The sequence below is a fragment of the Berghia stephanieae genome, chromosome 12 (assembly GCF_034508935.2).
Source record: "Berghia stephanieae isolate SIO BIC M18660-M18661 chromosome 12, UCSD_Bste_1.3, whole genome shotgun sequence".
Taxonomy (NCBI): Eukaryota; Metazoa; Mollusca; class Gastropoda; order Nudibranchia; family Aeolidiidae; genus Berghia; species Berghia stephanieae.
In genome coordinates, this window is record NC_088371.1 from 25,248,803 (window position 1) to 25,256,302 (window position 7,500).

At 37.1% G+C, this 7,500-nt stretch overlaps 1 protein-coding gene across 1 annotated transcript in view; it reads right to left on the reverse strand.

The window, feature by feature from the left end:
- Window positions 1-7,500, reverse strand: part of LOC144957602 (poly(rC)-binding protein 3-like) — a 243,585-nt gene that overhangs the window by 129,665 nt on the left and 106,420 nt on the right.

Sequence of the window (7,500 nt, forward strand, 5' to 3'; positions counted from 1 at the left end):
TAAATACTACACTATACACTCTACTACTAACACTACTACTACTACTACTACTACTACTATTACATTATACTACTACAACTCCTACTACTAACTATACTACTCTATACTACTACACACTACTACTAACTTATTAATTATGATTCTAACACCATAACAAGCCGTCGCCACTAACATCATTACCACCCCACCGGGACTACACCATCTCATAGTAGAACTTGTTTTTAATGGACCAACGGGCCCCTAATTAATTCAAGGGTTAACTGACTGCCCAACTCCCGTACTCTGGAAAAAACCCATTTTTAAAAAAATTAGCCAGAAAACTCGTCCCTTCCAATATCGATCGATTTAAATGCTCTCATCTTGGCAAAAACTCTCAACCCGGGATTTCGTCGAAGTCATTTCGTAGAATTCATTTTTTCTTGTCATCAAGGGAGACAATTCTAGTTTCCCTGTTTTCTTCTTATCTTCCGCCCCTTTGTCGCCCTTTTGCCCTCTTTATGGCCCCTTTATGCTCCCTTTTAATGCCCCCCCCAAATCCCCCCTTCCACCTCTTCCACTCACCCCTCGTATCTATTCCCATGTCACAATATATTTACATCTAACTCACCAGTATTTCCTATACTTATTCTCCTTCCCATTGTTTAACTGACGTTAAACAGCAGAGATCGAGATCCATGCCAGACCACCCCCTCACCCCAAAGAATACCCCTTAACCGTGAAACTTTTTAAATTTTTGAATTTCTTTTTTAGAGAAAGGTATTTAATACTCTTTTTATTTTATTGGAAATGTCCTCATAAGGAATACGCATAGAAAGACCCTTTATCGTGGAAACATTCGACTTAGAAAAAAACGAAAAAGAAATACGCTTTATCTTGGACGTCTGAATAAAAAGACTCTATAGATGCTGTGCTGATGGGTGGGGATCCTGACCCCCCATAGCGGGCAAGGAGGTACACACTGTGTCTTCTATCCCCTTATATCTGTTTCCAACATGCTTTCTGTCTTTGTTTTGGAATTGAGATTACTTGGTTTTTTTTGGTCCTGGTCGGAGTCTGGCTGGGAGGGAAAACAGTCAAATGCATAGTTATTGTTTTTGGAGATGATATTTTTTTTCCTTGTAAATCATCTCTTGTTATGTATTAGTATAATTTGTTATTTTTAAATGTATTATGTAAGCATTTTAGTGTATTCCTCTTTGTTGGATTTTGTGCTTGTGTCCGGAAGAGAACTTATAGGTGATCTCAAACTAATTTACATGGGTGGTATGCTCTTGGATATTACATCTGATACCTATTTGTTCCCAGTTCCCCTTTGTCTTACTTTCTCTTGGGTGTTTTCAAATCTTATTCTAGAAACTTTTTACTATCCCATTTTATTCCTTTTACGGCGCTGATATAACCTAAATGTGTTGCAACGCCGAAAAACCTAAAAACAACAAAACAAAACATGCTGTGCTGAGTAGTAAAATCGGGTTCTTTTCCACATGGAAAGGGGTTTTAAAATTATGTAATTTAAAGTGTGTGAAGATCTAAGAAATAGGCCATCACTAGTAGACATATCCTCACCTACACTCTTTTTCCCCTTAATATAGATAGTAAAGGCTTGGTAAGAAGCTCACACCATTGCCATCGGAAGTATAACTGACCAACCCACACAAAACTATGTGTAACTTTAAACGTTTATAGTCTGGGTAATACCGTTAAGTGAGAATTACTCATAAACGTGGATGGCAAAAAACAAAAAGAAAGACCTGAGAGACATCGACTTCGAACTCTCTGTTCAGCTGAACTCTTCATTAACATCCTTTTCTCTCTCTCTCTCTCCTCTCTCTCTCTCTCTCTCTCTCTCTCTCTCTCTCTCTCTCTCTCTCTTACTCTCATCTCCTCTTCTCTCTCATACAAACACACACTCACACATAGCACAACAATTACTACCCCCTCCTTCCCGTCCACATATAGCTTATAGATAGAATGCGCTTGGCCAAGGAGTTCACAACATTGCCATCCGGAAGTTATAACCAATCAACACACAAACTCTGTGTAACATGAACTTTTATAGTCTGGTTAATACAGCTTAGTGAGAACAACTCACAAACGCGGATGGCAAAAACAATAACAAAGGCTGAGTGACGTCATCTGCATACTATCTATATACAACTATCCAATCCTAATGAGAGATTATTGACAAGCAAACGAGATGTGCATCAAACGTTGAAATCTCCTAAATGACGCCAGGCTGTACAGGTAGGCATGGCGGGGTCAGACACCGCAGCAATATACACGTCATAAACAGCCAAAAACCAGCAAAGCATGTCTAGTCCCCCCCCCCCCCCCCCCCACACGCCCTTCGTCCCCCCTTACCCGCGCAACGACTGTGTAACCATCAACTTTGAAAAGAAATTTGAGTACCTTGTAATAATATTATTATTGAAACATCGCGCGTGAGTTTGTGTGTGTGTGTGTGTGTGTGTGTGTGTGTGAGTGAGCAATGTGTGTGAGCAATGAGTGTGTGTGAGTGAGAGATGTGTGTGTATGTGTGTGTGAATGAGTGAGTGATGGGCGTGCGTTTTAAAGACGAGTTCTGAGTGAATGAGGAGAGAGAGAAAGAGGCAGGGTGAGACACACACACACACACACACACACACACACACATACACACATAGATAGAGAGAGAGAGAAAGAGAGAGGGAGAGACCAACAGAAAAAGATGCACATTTTTTAAAAAGAGAGAGAGGGACAGATAAAGAGAGAGAGAGAGAGAGAGAGAGAGAGAGAGGGGGGGGGGGGGAGAGAGAGAGAGAGCAAATGAGAAAGATGCAAAGTAAAACAAGGGAGAGATGGAGAGAGAGAGAGAGAGTGAGAGAGAGTGAAGAGAGAGAGGGCAAAAGAGAAAGATGCAAAATAAAAATTGTTTAAAAGAGAGACAGAAAGAGAGAGAGAGAGAGAGAGAGAGAGAGAGAGAGAGAGAGAGAGAAGAGAGAGAGAGAGAGAGAGAGAGAGAGGAGGGAGGAGGGGGGGGGGGGGATAGAGAAAGTGTTTGAACTCTCGAGATCGAAGAGGGGAGGGGAGAAAGTGAATGAGAGATATTAGATTTGTGAGCGCCATGATGAACGGACAGACGAACTTCCGAAAGACCAACCCGACTGATGTTGGCGTACGGCATACGGGAACCGTGAGTGAGTGAGTGAGAGAGATAGGGTAAGCTATTGAGTGAGCGAGCGAGCGGGCGACGAGCGAGTGAGTGTAGAAGAAGTATAATAGTGATTGGAAATGAGAAATAGAGAGAGATAGAGAGAGAGGAGAGAAAAAAAAAAAGAAAAAAATAAACAGAAGGAGAACAGTGAGAGTGAGTGAGCGGTGTTTGTAGTCGCAACCCGTCGACTCGGCGCTCACCAACCAACAAGTCGGTAGGCTATTTCAGTGATAGGCAAGGAGAATTGGAAATTGAAAGAGGGAAAGGAGACCAGTCAGTTAGTGTTGTGATTTGTTCGTGTTGTGAATGGAGGGAGATCTCGTATTCTTATGATATTTGGTATTGTTGAATAAATTATTGGCGTTTCATAACGACGTACTTACTGTGTGTGTGTGTGGAAAATTGATGATAAATGATATGATATATTATTGATACTGTAAATTATTGGTGAAATCGTCTGCTGTAGATAGATGGATAGATAGATAGATTGTTCGATACACATAGATAAATAAATTGTTAAATAGATAGATATATATGTATAGATGTAGATTTGTGGTGATAAAGATAGTTGATATATTGTTTGTTACACAGATAGATAGATAGATAGGTAGATAGATAGATAGATAGATAGATAGATAGATAGATAGATAGATAGATAGATAGAGTGTTGGTCAGAAATGTAGATTGTTAGTTATGTTAACATACAGATAGCTAGTAGAATTGACATATTGTTAGTTAGATTAGATAGATAAATGAATAGAAAGATAATAAATATTTCATGTTTTAGTAATAGTCATAGGTGTGTATGATTAATGTGTAGCTATGGTGTACACAGATGGTAGATTATGGAATCTGTGCATATGGCACAATTCATTACACATGTCGATAAATACACATTGATGTTACAAGGTTAATTGTGTACGAGAAAAATAAGTGTAGATATTGCATTAGCATTTTAAAAAGTCCGTAATATTTTTAGAACACATTAGTGGGAATAATTTGTACTATAAACACTTGGAAGACAGTTCTATTAACCTCTAACGTCCTTTCCAAAGGATGGCCGACTTATATGCAATTCTTTCTGTTTAACAATGAAAAGCGGCTTTAAATGAAGCATATAAATATTAAATTGCCCATGTTAAAAGCAAACGAATAAGCATTGTGAATACGCATGGGGGTATCACATTGAGACATTAGGAAGCAGGCACCGGTATTATATAGGGTAATCATCTGAACAAGTGTGTCGTATATGAAACGGTAAAAAACAAAGCAAGGAAGAAACATGCAAGAAAAAAGAAACATCCACAAAAACAAAACACAAAAAAATCGGTCTCCCTCGACTAGTGTTGATCGATCATCAGGCCATCTGACTGGTTCCCGAGTAGATTGTTGTTGTTTTTGGTGGGTTTTGGGTTTTTTGGGGGTTTATTTCCTTCTTTTTTTTTTCTTGTATTTTCTCTTTCTTGCTTCGGCACCGTTTCATACACACACTTACTTGTTCAGATGGATCCTTGAGTATGGTGGAGATCTGTAGAGGTGTGTTATATAAATATTCATATATCTATTTATTTTTTCTTTGCTCGTTTACTTCTTTCTATAAAAATCGTGTCAGGACAGTTAAACGAAACGCGAAGCAAAAGCGATCGTTATGAACAGTAAAAAAATATGTAAATGAAGATAGATGAACATGTTGCTGTTTGGAGCTCGAAGGGAAAAAATCTAACGATGCGTATTGAATTGTAAGCTTCAATTAATTTATTAGACGAAGACAGATACTGTGAATGTTTCGGGTTTCAACTTTATCCCCCCCCCCCCTCTTCCCCCCCCCAAAAAAAAAAACAAAAAAAAAAAACAAACACGATGAATAAAACACCAAAGGACGAATGAGATAATGTTTGAATGGCGCAATTGAGGTGAATTAACCCTCTCCTTACCAACTACAGGAAAATCGTCATTTGTTACGATGCAACCAACATTTTTCTTAATTAATTTTCTGGTGTACATCATAAAATTTAAAAAAAAAAATGAACAGTGTGTTGTAGAGCAAGTTTTGCTAAAGAAATTATAAATGGCAAGAACTTTACCTCTATTGTTTTTGAGTGATAAAAAATATATTTCGTATTAGTTGGGTTTGAAGTTTGGAGTACATCCTGAAAATGGCTGGTAAGGAGAGAGTTAACCAAATAAATTGAATTGAATTAATGTATTGAAGCTTACAAGTCAATATTTATTGTTATTTATTTTTTAATTTATTTTTGTAGATAGATTGAATTTATTACCGGCGTTCCCACAGTTAGGCTCTGGGTTTTGTTTGTAGTGGGATCAACATTACGTTTATACTGGAGTCACTTTGCCTCAAGGGGAAACTTTGCCTCTGTGAATTTGGAGCATTTTGAATAATCTCAGCTTTGTTGTAGTTGTTGTATCTGTTGAAAAACTTTAATTATTTATCAAAGAAAATAATTTCCACTAAACCAAACAATCTCTTATTGGTCCAAAATTCAAGAGGCAACGTTTCCCCTTTAGGCAAAGTTTCCCCTTTCGGAAAAGTTCCCCAATTTGACGGTACAAATTATATGTGAAAAGTCATTCAAGGCTTTAAGTTTAAGATCCACGGAGCCGGAGTTTACCCCGGTTTCTGTTGCGTTAAACGAAACAATAAATAATAAACACGGGTGCATTGTTCAAAACTTCAGTGCCGGTTGTAGAGAAGATTTTGGCCGGTCGATGTTGTTAACCGTTGGGAGTGTTGAATTAGGATCAACTGTAACTGTATCTTCATAGATGAGTGATGAGTGAAAAGTTTATGGTTTTGTATTGGGGTCAATTAATTATTTTTTATAGATAACTGAAAAGCTAATGAATGCTGTTTGTAGGGTCCATGGAACTGTTGTTTACCCCGGTTTCTGTAGCGTTAATAGATAACAACACACTACGAAAAGAAAAATTGATATACGCTTATTGCGATGAGAAAAGTAAAAATTTAACAAAACTTTTTTAAAAATCCCCCCAAAATGGAGCTTTTATATAGCGCAATATCCACTAAACGTACTCAAAGCACGTTACAAGGGGTTCCAGGCCAACAGCAACAGTTAACGTGTATGTATATTACATTTTTTTTTTTGGACAGAGACAACGTTGTTATCGGCCAGGTACTCATTTTTACAGCTGAGTACGGTGAGAGAATGTGAGTAAATGGAGCCTTTTCCAAGAGCTCAACTATGCGCCTAGCGAGGCTCGAACAAGACCGCGTAGCCGCACAATAAATTAATATTGATTACCTATCTAGAAAAACGGCCGCACATTTTAAAAAACATACTTTAATTTGTTCTTCGGTGTCATTTGGCCCCTTGATGTAACTCTTCTTTCGTTCATTTGGAGTTACTTATCAGATCAACCGCTACTGAATAAATACATTGAATAACTGAGCATCTTCTATGTTTGTAACCCATGTCATCTCTCTGGTGTGATTGGGAAAGAACTAAATGACAAAATTCTGAGTTTATCTAAAAGTTTCAATGATCGTGATAATAATAATAATAATAATAATAATAATAATAATAATAATAATAATAATAATAATGATAATAATAATAATAATAATAATAATACTATAATAAATAATAATAATAATAATAATAATAATAATAATAATAATAATTAATAATAATAATAATAAAATAATAATAATAATAATAATAATAATAATAATAATAATAATAATAATGATGATGATGATTCATTTCATTGCAGCATTCAGTTCAAAACGACATAATACCGTTTTGGGACCATAAGACACATATATAAGAATTTTTGACAAACTCAATTTCATTGCTGATCTGCATAATTTTTTAATTTTTTTTTTATCAAAAGGCTTTTATGTACATTTTAGATATAATGAGAGAGAGAGAGAGAGAGAGAGAGAGAGAGAGAGAGAGAGAGAGAGAGAGAATATGTGTGTATGTGAGATAGAGAGAGAGGTGTGTGTGTTTGTGTGTGTGTGTGAGTGAGTGAGAGAGAGAGAGAGAACATGTGTGTATGTGAGATAGAGAGAGAGTGTGTGTGTGTTTGTGTGTGTGTGTGAGTGAGAGAGAGAGAGAGAGAGAGAGATTGTGTGTATGTGAGATAGAGACAGAGTGTGTGTGTGTTTGTGTGAGTGTGTGTGTGTGAGAGAGAGAGAGAGAGAGAGAGAAAGATAGAGAGAGAGAATTTAACAACCTTGTGTCAATACAGAAACTACAATTGAAATCGGATCTGATTAATATTCCAGTTTGCCATGGCCATTTGCCACCACCTACCTGTGCAAT